Below are 17643 nucleotides of genomic sequence, written 5' to 3'. Positions count from 1 at the left end.
ACCTTTGGCCTATGTTGACCTTTTGACCTCAAAAACAATAGGCTTCTTCCTTATGACAAACTCTACCATGTGGTGAAGTTTCGTAAAGATTATCTTTAAATTGTAACCTGTAGATGATATACAGACAGACAAACAGACAGACAGACAGACAGACAGACAGACAGACAGACAGACAGACAGACAGACAGAATAACAAAATCGACGGACCAATATATTTGAAAAATATTCGATTTTGCAAGTAACAAACAGACAGAAAAGTGTGAAAACATCACCTCCTTCACCTTTGGTGGCAGAGGTAAAAATTAAAAGAAGAAAAATAGAAAAGGTATTTGCTTTCTTTTCCGTTACATATTGTTGCGGATTCGCGCCCGCCGGCGTGCGAACGGCCACGTAACTCGAATCGCGGCACGTCGCCCACCGGACGGACAATCCCGTCGTGACCCTCTCGGACTAACGCCGGGAACTAGTCACGGGTGGGCCTTTCGGCCTCACCACGATCGTGCCAATCGGCCCCCCGCGTGGGATAGGGTTGCTCGCCAAATTCGACCTACCTAAGTACCCACACGGAGGGTAGACCGGGCGATCGCACCTCGCCGCAGGTCGACTTCGGACACGGGCCACTTTAAGCGACCCGTTCCGTACTATCGGGATAACCGAGCGGTGTTATCGTCAACCTGGACGGTTCGATTAATTATCAGGCGTTTTAGCCCACGACCAACCCTTTACGTGAAGTAAGATGGAGATTCAATGAGAGAAAAGACGAAGCGAAACGGGAAAAACAGTTCAACATAAAGCACATTTATTTCGCGATGGCACACGGATAGCACACATATACAATTATACACCAAAAACAAATGTAAAAGAAGAAGAAACACACAATAATGCACAAAAAGCAAATGTAAAAGCAAAACACAATGTAGATCTACCACCGACTACCGAGCACACGGCAACACTTATACAGTTTTACTTCACAGACGGCGCCGACAACACATATACTCAAAGCAAAAGAAAAAGGGACCACCCCCAACGATGAGGGGGCAGACGGGCCTGGGGCCGAGACCGCGTCGAGCCTACCCGTCTGGTGATGAGCCGCAAAATGGCGGTGGCGCCCCGACTCCGCGGGCCTCGCGGACAGTGTCTGGAATGGGGTGGGAACGGGGCCCCCTTCTCGCACTGTCTCAGCGCGGGGGGAAACAGGAGGGGGTTGTTGATGCTCGGGGGGATGAGGATATCTCGCTGGTTCGGGTCCCGCGACGAGCGTCTCCACCGCGACCTCGGTCGCGTTATCGGCCTCCCCTCTCCGCAGCTCCCTGACTCTGACACGAGCGCCCCCTCGACTGCCTTCGCCGCCGCCACCTCTCCAACTCTCCACAGCTCCGTCCAACTGCTTTCTCCGACTCTTCTCTTCACTGACTTCCCAACTCAACTTAACTGCCGGCGAGCGAACGCGGCCCTTTATAGCCCCCGGGGCCTCGCTCCTTCACCTTCGACCCTTTACCTCTGGCTGGCTCCCCATTGGACAGAGGAAAAGTGGGCGTGAATGCTTTTTGATCCATGAATCTGCATATAGCGATATTACTCCGACGCACCTGGAGGCGGGGCCAAATCGCCCCATGCTCGCTGATAGGACGGAACCGAAGTGGGCGTGAGTCGTTTTTGATCCGATTTCTTCAGAAAGGCTGGTGTTTCTGCACCCGCTGCTCGGTGCGCGCCCTGCACGAGTCCAGTATCGGTGCCCACAAGCGGCGCGGGAATGACGGTGATGCGATGGTTGCGAGAGCGAGATGTGACGGCAAGGGTCGTGGCTATTGGCGTTGTTGTTGTCGTGAAGCGGCCTTGCGGCTGGTGGTTGTTGTGTGATGGCTTTTGAGACGTGGTTGGTGGTGGTAGTAATGGTAGTAATGGCGGCTGGTCCAAAATAAAGATAGTAAAAGAAAAACGGCTATCTAGAGGGGTCGCAGCCCGAATGAATGACATTTATTCCCTCTAAACAACGGGTTTGGGCCTAACTACACATATACTTACAGAGATATCTCACCTAAGGGACCTGAATGGTGGTTTGCGACCCTCACAACCACAACACTACCCCCTCCCCTTTTTACAGACTCGTCCCGAGTCGTCAAATTTTCGTGTGCCATCATGTGTAGTTTTCCCCTAGTACATTTTACCTACGGATCCCTGAGTGCGACATTCATGGTATTCGTGTCCCCAAAATAAATAACCTAAGGGCTGAGTAACTACCTAAACAAACTCACTCACACGGACGACTTAAATAAAATTGCCGGCGCTAGGACAGACATGCCGGGGGCGCACTCATATTTACAGTACATCTTACCTTAACTTACAAATTTTACACTAAACCATGGCCCAGGAATAATGAACTCTGCAAAAAGAAAGCAGTTAGCAGGGATCCAGGCTGCTCGCATGCAGTCTCTGGCTCAAACAATGCAGGTGATGGGGAACGTGGCCGGCTGCTCAGTCGCAGTCCAAGGCCTTCCCTTTTTAACTGAACGCAGTGAACCACAACGGTGCATGGGCTGCACAAACGCAGTCTCCGTGCCAGCTCAAGTGGCACACGCAATGAGCACAACGAATGGATGGATGACTGGATGCACGCAAACACGGTGCACGGGCCGCCACTGCAGGCCCGTGTTGTAGCTGCCAACAGGGCAGTTCTCGCAGCTTGCAAACTGTTGCTTTCTGATCCTGGCGCACATGGCAATGAACAGGGGGGGGGGCAAGCGAAAATTGAACGGGGCTGGTGAACAGGGGCAGTGGGCATGGCATGGCAAAGGTGATCAGGCAAACACAGCCCGCAGAAGAAGTGGCCGGCACAGGCCTTGCAGAAAACAGCTGCAGACGATCTGGCCGGTACAGGCCTTGCAGCACAGCAGCTGCAGCCGATCCAGCCGGCACAGGCCTTGCAGCAAAACAACAGCTGCCGATGAAGTTGGCCGGCCTCTGCCTTGCAGCAACGCAGCCAGCAGATGAAGCTGGCCAGCCTTTGCCGTTCAGTGGAGGTTGGTGGAGGGAGTGCGGTGGTGCTGGCCGCTCGGAAGGCGGGCTCGGACCTACCCTACGGTCTCCCTCCCAACCTATCGCCTTTGCCTGTCACTGTCTATACCCACTCCCTTAATTTGTCAAACCCCAATTTAGCCCCAACTTATTTTTTTATTTTTACTTCCCCACTATAAATCGTCCCCTAACCCCCTGTACTGTCCTTGTTCGGCTAACCTATCCTGTCACCTAGCCTACTCCCAACCCCTACGTTCCCTTCCCGGAGGGGAACAAGGGAGAGCTAGCGTCCTGTGCCGAGGCCCAACGAAGCCTCAGGATGGCCTCCCCAGACTTCAGCGATCTATAACACAAAGTGGGTCCAGCGGCCCACAACGAGAGTGAGGGGATGGATGGTGCGGAGGGGTACACTTCCTATCTACCATAACCATTTAACTGTTAAACTACCCCGGGGCTTTCAACAAGTGCCTCTCGCTTAAACTATTGGTTCTAACAACCCAGATTCCCGTCGCCTGTGTTGGTGTCCTCACTGGGCCTCGCCCCCCAATTTTCTCTCCGTGCCCTCACACGGTCTCATGGCTGGGACACGTGGCTCCCTTTGGCAGGCACGACCCTCTGCCAAATCTCCCGCTATGGCACCCCCGGGCACTACACTGCCTCCGAGCCTACCAGCTCCCTAAACACCGGGGAGTGCCCCCCATGGCACCTCCCCTGAAATGCACACGTGGCAGGCTGGCTTCCCAGGCCCCTTTCCGAGGGTCACCCGTGCCCACAACACTGCCCACGCGGCTAATGGCGCCCCGGGCCCCCGCACCAAGCAGGCGCACCCGTGCCCACTACGCTATCCTGGCCCCCCATGGGCCCTTGGCCTACTACGGCCGACTAGCTGATGCCCGGGGTACCCACTCAGCGATACTCACCTTTCGCAGCCATGCTCCCAGCCCGTCAACAGGGCTCCTGCACCCCTCCAAACGGGTTTCGAGCCTACACTCCCACCAACAACAAAACGACCTCCATTTTTGTTAATTTGACTAACCCACTAACTCAGTCAACACTGACCCCGGGGTCCCTTGGGCGGGAGTCACTCCTCCCCCCAATCACTCATCGCACCATGCATTCCCCATTCGCTCCACTCACACAGACCCGCTGGCCTCACTCACTCATCATGTACTCACCTCACAACTCTTCAACACACACACCGCTGAACTCTGTCATCCTTCTAACTACCTCCCCTAACTAACTCGTGCTCCCACGTCGTCCCTTAAACTATAGCACGTTCCATTTAACCTACGTAGCTAAACTACGTCCCCGCTACACATCCACAAGTCTGTCACTGTCTCCAAATAATCCCATTAATCAATTTCCCAACCTAAATCTCGCTACAATCCCTCTAACTAATCCATTCCACGGACTCCACGAGGACTTACCCCTGCCCCATGAAGTTGGTCTAACTAAGCTAACCCTTCCCCCTAACTAGTTTCCATCCTGTGCCCTGGTAAGGGGGTCTTCCACCCCTTGCCCGGGAATCCTGTGCACCCGAAAGTGAGGCTTGTTTTTTTTTTTTTTTTTTTACATGCGCATCACCAGCGCGGCAACTCACAGCTCGCGCACTTTGCACCTGCCCGTGACGTCATGCAGCTGCACGTGTACCTCGTCCCTCCTTGGACGGTACCCATCCGGCAGGGATACCCCTCCTGCCGGATTCCAACCCCACGTGCAGCCATGACGTCACCGTGCGCATAAAAAAACACAAGCCCCACGTCTCGAGGGGTTCCCCACGCGAACACATGTGCTTTGCCCGTTGGAGCTTAACACACACGATCGCGTGGAGAACCCGTCCGGTCCAAATCCGTAATCCTGCCTAAACTTTGTCCGTCCGCGGGATCGGCAAATCCACCGCGTGCGTTTCCGGACCGGGACTTCACTCTCGCAAGCGAGCACGTGGGGGCCTCGTGCGTTGCACAGCAGGGACCTCGTGCTCACTGCTGGGTGAACCCGGCACGGTCCCCGAAACAACTACAGCCGCTACCCGGCTTTCTTTCCTCCCATGTCGCCGTCGTCGCCATTCGACACACGCACTCCCGCGTGTTACGACGCTAACACACCTCACCATTAAACTCACACCGGGAGACGCGGCTGCATGTTCACACATGCCGACCGACATCTCCCTTACACACAACGACCTTGCACACGCTGTCTCTCTCACACTCGGCCGCTCACTCACGCATGCCATTACCCTTGCACACGTGGCTCCACTCACTCGCGGCCTTTCACTCACTCGTGCCATTTCCCTCACACAAACCACACCACTCACACACGCGGGGGAACTCACCCGCGGTTCCTCATCCACACACCGTGCCTCACTCACACACGCGGGGGCACTCACCCGCGGTGCCTCACTCATACACCGTGCCTCACTCACACACGCGGGGGCACTCATCCGCGGTGCCTCACTCATACACCGTTCCTCACTCACACACGCGGGGGCACTCATCCGCGGTTCCTCATGCATACACCGTGCCTCACTCACACACGCGGGGGCACTCAACCGCGGTGTTTCATCCATACTGGCGGTTTCATCCACACACAGGGACGCACTCACACCTTGCACCACACACACCGGGACAACCACACTGGGGATTTGTGTCCCCACAAGGGTCCCCGGGGCCTCTATACCCCCCAAGCTCTCCGTGCACCCGTTCGCAGCACTGGTCCCCTCAACCTCGCAAAGCACGACCGAACTCACCTGGTCGTGACTCGCCTCAAGGGGGCATACTCCCTCCCCTCGTTCCTGGAGGAGGCCATCCAGCTGCTCGCACTGAGTCTCCACCCAGTCCACCAGCTCACCCCCATTATCCTCCACTACCTCCGTGTGTGTGTGTGCGTCACTTACCCCGTCTTCATCGTGCAGTCTTCCCTCTATCGTTCCCATCTCCCGTGTCTCTGCCAACTCAGTCACCTCTTCACCCTTTACCTCCCCTTGTCTCAACTATTATTTCCGTCTCTTCCCTTGTTATCTCCCTCGTGCACGTCTCCGTCACCCCAATTAGTTTGTCCCTCTTGGTTACCGTCACTTTTTCCATCACGACCCTCGCCCAACACGTCCCCCGAATTATTTTTTCCTTACCCGCCTCCACCGCGGGCCCGACAGCCGTTGCACCCCCTCCCATCTCGTTCGCTCCCACACGTGGCGTCGCCATTTTGAGCTCCCCGGTTACTGCCTTCATGCCCGCCTGCAGGCTTCGGCCCATGTTCCGCGTCACACCCCGCAGCTCTTTCATTTCTTCCTTCATGTTTGTTTCCATCTTTTCGTTCATGCTTTTTATTTCGTTCATTTGTTGTGTATTCGCATCCATTTTTTCGTTCATTTGTTGTGTATTCGCATCCATTTTTTGTGTATTCGCATCCATCCTCGTTTTCATTTCGTGCATTTCCCCACTGATTCCTGCCAGCATGGCGCATAGCCGGGCCATGTCGGGTGCGCTTGGGTGAGCCGATTCGGCAAGGATCGGGGGGTTTTGGCGGAGGGGGGGAGGGGAGGTGTCATACACCGCGGTCGCCGCCGCACCTATTTCGGGCTCTGGGTTCAGTTGGGCGAGTTCGTGTTCCTGCACAACCAACATTTCCTGCTCGGGGTTTTCATCCTGGACCATGGATCCTACACATTCTACATCCATTTCTAATACCCCCGGCTCCCGTTCGCCTTGAGACGCCATCTTATTTCTCGTAAAGGGTTAATTTAACTCGCTCGTAATTTGGAGGGAATCAGGGGTCGCTCCTCTCACCCCTGGACCGATTCCCGTGAATTTAGCTGGAGACAGGAGAGCCCGTTTTCCCGTTCTCCGATACCAGTGCCGCGAGGAGGGCGATGAGTTTATATCCCACTCCTGACACCAGTGTTGCGGATTCGCGCCCGCCGGCGTGCGAGCGGCCACGTAACTCGAATCGCGGCACGTCGCCCACCGGACGGACAATCCCGTCGTGACCCTCTCGGACTAACGCCGGGAACTAGTCACGGGTGGGCCTTTCGGCCTCACCACGATCGTGCCAATCGGCCCCCCGCGTGGGATAGGGTTGCTCGCCAAATTCGACCTACCTAAGTACCCACACGGAGGGTAGACCGGGCGATCGCACCTCGCCGCAGGTCGACTTCGGACACGGGCCACTTTAAGCGACCCGTTCCGTACTATCGGGATAACCGAGCGGTGTTATCGTCAACCTGGACGGTTCGATTAATTATCGGGCGTTTTAGCCCACGACCAACCCTTTACGTGAAGTAAGATGGAGATTCAATTAGGGAAAAGACGAAGCGAAACGGGAAAAACAGTTCAACATAAAGCACATTTATTTCGCGATGGCACACGGATAGCACACATATACAATTATACACCAAAAGCAAATGTAAAAGAAGAAGAAACACACAATAATGCACAAAAAGCAAATGTAAAAGCAAAACACAATGCAGATCTACCACCGACTACCGAGCACACGGCAACACTTATACAGTTTTACTTCACAGACGGCGCCGACAACACATATACTCAAAGCAAAAGAAAAAGGGACCACCCCCAACGATGAGGGGGCAGACGGGCCTGGGGCCGAGACCGCGTCGAGCCTACCCGTCTGGTGATGAGCCGCAAAATGGCGGTGGCGCCCCGACTCCGCGGGCCTCGCAGACAGTGTCTGGAATGGGGTGGGAACGGGGCCCCCTTCTCGCACTGTCTCAGCGCGGGGGGAAACAGGAGGGGGTTGTTGATGCTCGGGGGGATGAGGATATCTCGCTGGTTCGGGTCCCGCGACGAGCGTCTCCACCGCGACCTCGGTCGCGTTATCGGCCTCCCCTCTCCGCAGCTCCCTGACTCTGACACGAGCGCCCCCTCGACTGCCTTCGCCGCCGCCACCTCTCCAACTCTCCACAGCTCCGTCCAACTGCTTTCTCCGACTCTTCTCTTCACTGACTTCCCAACTCAACTTAACTGCCGGCGAGCGAACGCGGCCCTTTATAGCCCCCGGGGCCTCGCTCCTTCACCTTCGACCCTTTACCTCTGGCTGGCTCCCCATTGGACAGAGGAAAAGTGGGCGTGAATGCTTTTTGATCCATGAATCTGCATATAGCGATATTACTCCGACGCACCTGGAGGCGGGGCCAAATCGCCCCATGCTCGCTGATAGGACGGAACCGAAGTGGGCGTGAGTCGTTTTTGATCCGATTTCTTCGGAAAGGCTGGTGTTTCTGCACCCGCTGCTCGGTGCGCGCCCTGCACGAGTCCAGTATCGGTGCCCACAAGCGGCGCGGGAATGACGGTGATGCGATGGTTGCGAGAGCGAGATGTGACGGCAAGGGTCGTGGCTATTGGCGTTGTTGTTGTTGTCGTGAAGCGGCCTTGCGGCTGGTGGTTGTTGTGTGATGGCTGTTGAGACGTGGTTGGTGGTGGTAGTAATGGTAGTAATGGCGGCTGGTCCAAAATAAAGATAGTAAAAGAAAAACGGCTATCTAGAGGGGTCGCAGCCCGAATGAATGACATTTATTCCCTCTAAACAACGGGTTTGGGCCTAACTACACATATACTTACAGAGATATCTCACCTAAGGGACCTGAATGGTGGTTTGCGAATTTCGTCAACCACAACAATATTTTGTGGGTCATCCATGCCTACCAGTGGTAACCTGGTTTTTAGTCTACCATGTAAAGTCTCATGTAAGATCTCACACACACAACATATATCAAGGCAGAAGACAAGACGGGCAGGAGAGGAAGCACAAAAGAGTGGATGACAGATACAAAGGAGATCTGTGGAAGGGAGAAGGGTGGGGCATGGTACATGGGATAAACAAGATGGACACTGCAGGGACATTTTTTTTGTATACCTTGTCGAGGCTCGTATGAGAGCTAACACACAATGCACAGCAAGGGGGGCATGAAACAAGAGGGGCAGGAGTGGGAACGACAAACAGTGGGGAACAGAGACATTAAGAGATCTGTGGAAGGGAGAGGGATGGCATAGGGAACATGGGGTATACAAGATGGACATTACAGGGACTTTCAGGAAGGAAAGCAGGAAATTTGAAGGAGGTGGGTTTGGGCTGGATTAACGAGGGTAGAAAAGATCGAGGTTTTGGATGGGGGAAGATAAGAGGTGGTGGTGAATAGCAGTCTTGAATGACAAAAATGGCTATTATAGTAGTCACAGAGCGGCCATTTAGGAGTCCTCCTTGGGATTGCCAGTGCTGTGTGCTGTTTCGCAGAGTGGTGAGGAGTGGATCCATGCTGCTTGGCCTTGACATTTTACAGCAGTATGAATTGTCACCAAGACTTGATAGGGCCCAGTCAACCTTGGTTGCAGGACAATTTTTCTTTTATGAGTTTTGATATAAACAGTCACGAGGTTTGAAACTATGGCAGTCAGCTGTGCTTCCTTCACGTGCGAAAAAAAAAAAACCCTTGACAGCACGGTTTAAAGCAAGACAAAAATGTTAACATTGCATCATCCATCTGATGCATGTCCATTTCTTTGACAGTTAATGGAGCTGAGTATGGCAACCTCATTGGTCTTCCCATTATAATCTCATGTGGGGATATGCTCATTTTTCTCTTGTCATCAAATCAAATTTTTCTCTTGTCATCATCTTGTCATTTCTCAAATCATTGTCATCAAAGCTATTGGTCTCGTACCTGGCCATTTAGCCCATTTTGGTTACAAATATTGGCAAGTTTATTTTTCAGGAACCTGTTCTGTCTTTCCACTGCTCCTGCTGACTGAGGATTGGAAGGATAATAGAAATGCTGCTTTATCTGCAAAGCTTTACATAGTTCTTTTACCACCTGACCCATGAAGTTAGTCCCTCCATCACTTGAGAGTTCGTGGGCTATGCCAAATCTGCAAATGAAATCTCTCATCATTACATTGGCCACTGTGCTAGCATCTGCCTGTGTACACGGGTATGCCTCACCCCATTTAGAAAACATATCGACTACTATGAGGGTGAACTCATACCCACAGCTTTTTGGTGTCTGCACAAAATCAATTTGAATATGTACAAAAGGCCCCATGGGCAGAGGGTGTTCTGCTGTAACCATCTGAGGTCCCTTCCCGGGATGATGTTTTGACAAATTTGGCACGTCCGACAATATTATTCTGCAATTGGGGTAAAACCTGGGGCATATCATTGCTTCACAATGTAGGAACACATCCCCCTTTGCTCGTACGGCCAATGCCATGTGCCAGACGAGTAAGCCATGGAAACAAAGCTTGTGGAGCCACTATGTGGTGATCGTGCAATTTTCATAGCTTAGAATCATCATCAAATTCGCACCTGGATGTTCCCCATAAATCTCTCTCCGCTGTATCGACGGCTGCTTGTAAAGCAGCGACATCATCAAGGGAAGGAGCAATTGCAATTGGTGTTAAAACATATTGAGACACCAATATGGCATTTTGGGAAATGGCCGCAGCTTTAGCAGCTTTGTCTGCTCTTGCATTTCCCCAAGAAATATCATCAGAACTACCAGTGTGGGCATCACACTTGATAACTGCAATTTGGGAAGGCAAAAGGAATGCCTTCAGCAAGTTAGCAAGTTAACTGACCAGTCTTTACCAGAGTACAAGCAGATGTTAGAAATCCTTGCTCACGCCACAAGGCATCAAAATCATGAACTATGCCATATGCATAGCATGAGTCAGTGTAAATTGTCGCATTTTGGCCTTCTCTCAAGCAGCACGCATGAGTTATAGCAAACACTTAAACTTGCTTGGCGGAACAATTGGCTGGCAATTTTCCACTTTCAATTACTTCATAGTCAGAACAAACTGCATAACCTGACAGTAAAGAACCATCAATAATTGCAAGAGAAGATGAACCATCAACATACAAACCAATTCCGAATTTTGGATTGCCATGTCTCTCAAATCAGGGTGAAGCAGGCACGTGTGAGTCACAATTTCCTCACAATCATGGGGTTCTCCATCATCCACTGTAGGTAACAGAGAGGAAGGGTTCAAGGGAGGACATCTCTGAATCGTGATGTTTGACTTAGCTAACAGTACGTGTTCATATGTGGTTGCCAGTGAAGTTGATAAGTGCTGCGTTTTTGCCTTTAGCAATAAAGTGGTAACTGCATGCGGCAGCAAAAGGATCAGAGGAAAACCCAAAATGAGAGATCCCATCGTCTGCACGGAATATGAAACAGTTGCTACCACTTTCAAACATGGTGGGAATCCCTGGGCCACTGAATCCAATTTAGTACTATGGTATGTGGTGGGGTGCATTTTATCACCATGCTTCTGAGCCAACACTGATTGCACAAACCCACGTACTTCATGCAAATACAAATAAAGACGTTTTTCGTAATCTGGCAGTCCCAATGCTGGGGCAGAAGACAAGGCTTCCTTGAGTGCCAAAAAGGCTGCTTCAGCCTCTGGCATCCAATTTAATAGATCTGGACTATTTGGAGACCCTATGTCCAGCAGGGGGTGAGACAGAAGTGCATAATCACCTCTCCATGCCTACAGCAACCTGCTGCTCCCAAAAAGGGATTTCATCTGTTTAACAGTGTTTGGTTTGGGCACTTTCAATATTGTTGATACATGCTCTGGGATGAGAAGTCAAGTGTCTCCCTTCAGAATGTCACAGATATTTAACTTACTGCTGGCAAAATTGCAATTTGGTTTTCGAGGCCTTGTGTCCTTTCTCTGCCAATGCTGCAAACAATGTTGGAGTGTCCTGTTCACATGCCTCCTTTGTAGGCGAACATACTAGCAAATTGTCAATGTACTGGATTAGCACTGACTCTCCTGGGAAAGTAACATCACTCAAGTCCTCCTTCATTGCTCATGAAAACAATGCAGGGCTTTCTGTGCAACCCTGAGGAAGTACAGTTCACATATATTGCCTACTGTGATAAGTGAATGCAAAAGGAAATTGAGATTCAGGGTGTACAGGGACAGAAAAGAAAGCTGAACACAAATCAACAACCGAATAGTATTTGATGTTGCTTGGAATACTGGAGAGGATGATGATGGGATTTGGAATTACAGAATTATAGCAGCTATGACACAATCATTTACAGCTCTTAAGTCCTGCAAAAAGCACCATGTTGACTTTCCTGGCTTAGGTACTGGTAATATTGGTGTGTTACAATGACTGACTGTGGGAACAACCTATAAATCGCTGGCACACCCGTAGGGCCAGGATAATCTCTCATGAGGTGAATACCCATGTTCTCAGCCTGTCTGGCCTCAGACTTAGCCTGCCCAGCTCTGGTCACCACTCCATCTCTCTTGAAGCCTGTCGTAGTTATGCCTATGCACTGTTCTCCTGCCTGGCTCGCCAATTGGTTTAGTTCTTGTGGTAAGTCTTCATGCGGACCCGTCCGTTGAGGCTGCTGTCCACTTTCGGCATCATATATAATTGCTGATGCCTCCTCCGGTATTCCTTCCTGATGAGATGCATCTGACTGAACTTGGGGTGGTGGGTTAAAGTACAGAGGAGGGGAAGGCCATCTTTCTGTCTTATCTCTTATCTCATTGACTTCCACTTTTGCAGCTCTCTGCATCCTATTACCTCCATTAGTTTTAACGGCATTTCAGTCATCAACCTGTCCATCGTCCTTTGTGATTTTACTCGGCTATCTTTTAAGCTTGCCAATTTTGATTTCTCACCTCTGTCCCTGTATTCTCGCATGCAGTCCATAAATACCTTCCAATTCACTTCCTAAGCCATTCTCTTATTTTTACCCTTACTTTCCAGCTTTTTCTTCAAGTTCTCCAATTGGTCTTTGTCAAAGGTACCATCTTCTGGAAAACTTAGTTTACTGTCCTTTGTCCACTCGCACCATTTCTCTACATCACTTACTCATTCGGGTCCATACTTATCACACACGTACCTTACACATGTCCCTTTCTCTGGAGGACTAGTCCGGCTCTAATTTGTTTGCCAGTTCCTTTCCAGTTTACCAAACTTATAATATCCCATTTCATAAGTTCTTTACAACAAACAATCACAATGCAAAACAGTTTCACCAGGAGCAGATTAACAGCAGGCACAATGAACACATACAGAAATTAAAATACTTAATTCCACAAACACACTGAACAGATATTCCTTCTTGAAGGACTCAAACCCCCTATAGCATGCAGGGACTGCTTCCCCTTTTTGTAGGCAGACTTAAATCTCTAATTTAGGTGGACTTTAACCCCTTCTTAAAACATTCAAATGCACAGGATCCGAGCTTGTTTCCGAGATGGACTTGAACCCCTTCATCGGCCTTATCAATAAAGGTTCTGTAAAAGAAATTCTCAATTCCTCCTGTACATTTGAGTCATGAATTAACAACAACACAAAAACATGCAAATATGGAGAATTCGAAGGTAAGCAATACAGCCTTCCTCCAAATTCTAAAATACATGGAAATATTGAGTTATTATATAGTATTTAGTGAGACTAAGTATGTTTCTTCCACATATGCTGGTGCCACAGTTGTCAGGTTGAGGGTTTCAAGGTGAAGATCACTTAAGCATGAGCGATTGGTGCCGAACGCACCGAGCCTCGAGCGCAAATAGCGGCCTTTCCGAGGGAAAATTCGGATCAGGAACGCTACACGCCCACTTTTGCTCCATCCAACCAATTCGCAAGCGCGGGGCGGCTTGGCCCCGCCTCCAGGCACGTCTGTGTGAAATCGATATATGCAAATTCTAGGATCAGGGGAGATTCACGCCCCCTTTCCTCCGACCAATGGGCGAGCGTGGCTCCACCCCCGAGGTCATCCTTATCCGGATATTTGCATATTGGCGGCTCCTGCCAGCCTATAAAACGGCGAGCGCAAGGTGAATCGTGGCAGAGTTAGTCGAGTCGGGTGGCGAAGTGATCGGTGTGTCTTCGAGTTGGGTTCTGGAGTCGGCTGAGAAGAGTTGCGGGAAGAGGCAAAGGAGCTCGGGTCCGAGGCGAGAAGGACGGCGGTCGGCGACGAGGTCGCTGTGTGGGATCGCTTGTCATGGGACCCAAGCCAGCCAGCCATTCTCCCTCCCCCAGGGTATCAACAATTCCCAATTTCCCCCGCGCTGAGATAGTGCAAAAAGGGGGCCCCGTTCCCACCCCACTCCAAACATCGTGCCAACGAAACTCGCCAAGGAGCATGGAGTCGGGGCACAGCCACACGGCCACATCTGCGGCTCGTCCGCCAACGCGTCACGAGGACGCGGGTAGGACCCCTCCGGTCTCGCGGGCCTGGCCGCTCCTCCAGGTCACGCGCACAATCGGCCTACAGGCCTGTCTGCCCCCTTGTCTATGAGGGTGGCTTCTTTCCTTTGCTTTTGTGCAAATGTGTGTTGGCGCCGTCTGTAAAGTAGAACTGTATAAATGTTGCCGTGTGTGCACGTAGTTGGTAGTAACTCTGCGTCGTTGTTGCTTTTGTTTTGGTTGCTATATGTGCATTTTGACTGTTTGGCTGCATATGTGTGCTTTCCATGTGCCGGGAAATAAATGTGCATTGTGTGAACTGTTTTCCTGTTTTGCTTCGTCTTTTCTTTATTGACCCTCCATCCTGCTTCACGTAAAGGGTTCGTCGTGGGTGCAAAACACCCGGTAAATAATCGGAACCGTTGAGGTCGACGATAACACCGCTCGGTTATCCCGATAGTACGGAATGAGCCGCCCAAGCGGCTTGTGTCTGGAGTCGACCTGCGGTGAGGTGCGATCGCCCGGTTTACCATCCGCGTGGGTACTTACGTAAGTCGAGTTTGGCGAACAACCCTATCCTATGTGGGTGGCCGATTGGCACGATTGTGGTGAGGTCGAAAGGCCCACCCGTGACTGGCTCCAGGCGATAGTTCCCGGAGGGTCACAACTGAATTGTCCGTCCAGTGGGCGACGCGGTCGCGATTCGAGTGACGCGGCCATCCGCACGCCGGCGGGCGCGAATTCGCAACAATATCTAATCTGAAGCTGACAAAAGTGTAAAAACACATCTGGATATCTCCTTAAAACAACATTCATAAGTTGAGAGATGCAGCACATGACCTTAAGTGAGAGAAAACACCTTCCAGAGTATTTCAAAAAGGCTCCCTTACCTCTGGATCATGGCCACTTGTGTATGCTATCACTCCAGTCATCACTGTCCAATCTCCACTACTCCAGGGTTTGTGATCCTGCTGACTACGCCAATTTATGTAGAAGAAACTTCAATTTTCACTCATGTTCAGCGTAACAAGAGAGAATCTTTAATCCATGTGCACGGAGAGAATTACACAGAACACCATCAATGAACTTCTCGATCTAAGTGCTCCAGCCCAAGCTCTTTTATATCCAAGCAAAGAGAAGTGGGGGACAGAGGGTGAGATGGTTGAACAAACAAGATAAAATAAGAAATAGCTGTGGTCAGCCTTTGTTTAGGGAAAAGTAGCTTGCTCAAGGCTTCAAATGTGGGGTGAAATCGGGTCTGACCAATGGGAAAAAGAGAGGGTGGAACAAAGTCTAAACAATGCTAAAGTACCAGGTGGTCCAGGCAGATAAGGTCTGGAGTCAAGTTCAGCCAATGAGAAGACAGCACAAACAATTACTCAAGGTCCAAGGAAGATAAAACAGTACTAAAGTTCAAACAACTGCACAGATGAAAGGAGAGACCAATTACCCCTGCATGCTCCCAGCGGTGATGAGAGTAAACAAAGCATTGCCCGCATTCTTACTAGCACCACTGATGACAGCTGGTTGCGACAATGCCCTCTTACACACAAAGAGCCATGCACTTCTACCTCTTAAGTTGTGAGTTGAATCAGAATATGTAAAAGTGATAATATCCATGTAGTGATCAGTGTATTGAAGTTTCCACTGGAACTCATGTGATGTTTCCAGGTAATTACATAATTGTAATCAGTATAATTAATACATAGCCAATCATTTTCACGATCAGCAGGTATATGCTTTATAGAACGCAAATGTAACAACAAAAATGAAAAGATATGTTTCTCATGGAATCCTCTCAGTCGTAGCATGTTCCATGGATTTAATTAATACATACTGTCTCTCCTCCACTGGTCAAAAGTTTTAGAACACCCCCATTTTTTAGTTTTGACTGAAATTTAAGCAGTTCAAGTTCAGTGAATAACCTGAAATGGTACAAAGCTAAGCGGTAAACTGCCAGAGGTAAGAAAAAAAAAAGAAGTTTAGGTTACCAAAAACTGAAAAATAATGTAAATTTCAGAGTTGTTGAAAAAGGCCCTTTTCAGGGAACAATTAATGGGTTAGCAACTGCAGCTGTTCTGCAGCAATGGAAGTAAATTAAGCCTTGAAAGTTGATGCAAACAATTCCTACAGGTGTCCCAACTTTTGTTGATTAGTTCCAAACCCTTTGTCTACATAAAAGCAGTGTTGAAACAGACTGTGTTGCTACACCCTCTGATGCATTATTTGGACAATATTACACTGCAGGAAGTCATATATTGCTGTCATAATGGTGAGAAAAAGACAATTAACAAAGGAAGACAGACAGACCATTATAACCCTTTAAGTGTTGGTCTTTCCTTTAGAGAAATTGCAAACAAGCCAAGGTGTCAGTGAGTACAGTTTCCTACACCATCAAAAGGCACTTGGAAACTGGAGGAAACTCTGACAGGAAGAGGTCTGGCAAAACCAAAGCCACAACACAATCAGAAGACAAGTTTCTGAGAGTCAACAGCTTGCGTGATAGGCAGCTTACAGGACAGCAGCTTCAAGGACAGCTTAACACTGGTCGAAGTAAGGAAGTCTCAGTTGCAACTGTAAAGAGATGACATCGAGCTGTAGGTTTGACAGGTCAAGTGGCAGGAACAAAGCCATTGCTGAGATGGCAAAATAAGAAAAAGAGGCTTGCCTGGGTCGTGAACACCACCAGTGGACTACTGAAAACTGGAAGAAGGTCTTATGGACCGATGAATCAAAATTTGAAATCTTCGGTTCATCAAGCAGGGTTTTTGGACGATGTCGAGTCGGCTAAAGGATCGTTCCTCAGTGTGTGACACCAACTGTCAAACATGGAGGAGGAAGCTTGATGATCTGGGACTCTTTTGCAGCCAGAGCCGTGAATCATCCACTTTTCAAGGGTCTCCAAGATGTATGGGAAAGCTATGCCAAGTGCACCATCGATCTCATGGGCCTGTAAGACAGCCTCCTGCGTGTGCCGGAACACTGCAGGCATATACACTCACTCCTTCCCCTCCTTGTCAATCTTTCCCTTCTGGAACAGAACCTTTAAAGCAAGCTGGAATTTAACCCCCTTCAAGCGAGGATCTCTTCCACCAGTTTTTGGTGAATCTGGGGGCACACACCATTCCAGGAAGGATTAAGGGTCAGCCTCGAGTCGGTGAAACTTTGGAACATCCATCTGCCACCCTCGCAGAAAATGTCCAATGGCCCAGGGGGTCTTTCCGAATGTGAGGTCCCTTTTTGTTCCTCGTGCTTGGACAGCTCGAGAATGTCTTTTTGGTAACTATCCATTGTCTGGGTTTTCTGGGGAGGTATGGGATAAAATTTTCCCAGAATGGCCTTCCGCTTTCTCTCCTTCCTCTTTCGAGATGGGGCAGGAGGTTGGTATTTCTTTGAAAGCAGTGGTTTAAGCAGGTGCTTTTTCACTGCTTCTAGAATGGGCTCATCAGTAGG

This window comes from Eptatretus burgeri, chromosome 17 (genome assembly GCF_056783735.1).
Source record: "Eptatretus burgeri isolate ZD-2024b chromosome 17, Ebu_testis_v1, whole genome shotgun sequence".
NCBI lineage: Eukaryota > Metazoa > Chordata > Myxini > Myxiniformes > Myxinidae > Eptatretus > Eptatretus burgeri.
The sequence above is the reverse complement of the archived record's forward strand: the minus strand, read 5'-3'. Positions refer to the sequence as shown.